At 47.6% G+C, this 760-nt stretch overlaps 1 protein-coding gene across 1 annotated transcript in view; it reads right to left on the bottom strand.

Annotated features, from left to right (window-relative positions):
• LOC121339769 (epithelial discoidin domain-containing receptor 1-like) overlaps window positions 1-290 on the bottom strand; it is a 16,268-nt gene extending 15,978 nt beyond the window's left edge. The window contains exon 1 of the mRNA XM_041411860.1: window positions 255-290. The gene's annotated coding sequence lies outside the window, so the exon portion shown is untranslated. The remainder of the gene's footprint in view (window positions 1-254) is intronic.
• Window positions 291-760: the final 470 nt, after the last annotated feature.

Raw genomic sequence — 760 nt, 5'->3', positions numbered from 1 at the left:
CTAATCCGTTCTGTATCTCCTTCAACCCCCCCAAAATCCCCCAATTTGCCCCCAAAATTCCCCCCAATTCCCTCTGCAAAAATCCCAATTTCCACCCCAAAATTCCCAATTTTCCCCCCAAACTCCCCCCAAATCCCCCCAAACTTCCCCCAAATTTTCCCCGACGTTCCCACCCAGTCTCCCCAAATTCCCAAATTCCCCCCAAAATTCCCAAATTTCCCCCAAATTTCCCCAAAATTCCCCCCGGTTCCCACCGCTCTCCTCGGCTCCTTCTGGTCGCTCCCAAATCCCCCCCGGATCCTCCCAAAATCCCCAAAATTCCCGGGACCTCCCCCCGGGGGGGCTCCAGGGGGGCTCCCGGACCCCGAATTCCCGCGGGAATTCCCGAGGCAAATTCCCAAAATTCCCTTTAAAACCCCCCCCCAAAAAACAAAAGGGGGAAATTCCCCAAATTCTGGGGTTTTTGAGGTGTTGAAAGCCCCAAAATTGCGATTTTTGGCGGCTTTTTTACTCCCGAAATGGCACAAAAATTCCATTTTTTGGGACCTTTTTATTCCCCCCAAAACCACCAAATTCCCATTTTTATTTCCAAATTCCCCCAAACTCCACATTTTGGTGACTTTTTATTCCAAAAATTCCCATTTTTGGAACCCTTATTTTCCCAAAATTTTCATTTTTGGGACTTTTTATCACCAAAATTCCCATTTGGGGAACTTTCTATTCCCAAATTCCCCCAAAATTCAGATTTTGGAGCTTTTCA

This window comes from Onychostruthus taczanowskii, unplaced genomic scaffold (genome assembly GCF_017590055.1).
Source record: "Onychostruthus taczanowskii isolate IOZ18803 unplaced genomic scaffold, ASM1759005v1 scaffold372, whole genome shotgun sequence".
NCBI lineage: Eukaryota > Metazoa > Chordata > Aves > Passeriformes > Passeridae > Onychostruthus > Onychostruthus taczanowskii.
The sequence above is the reverse complement of the archived record's forward strand: the minus strand, read 5'-3'. Positions and strand labels throughout refer to the sequence as shown.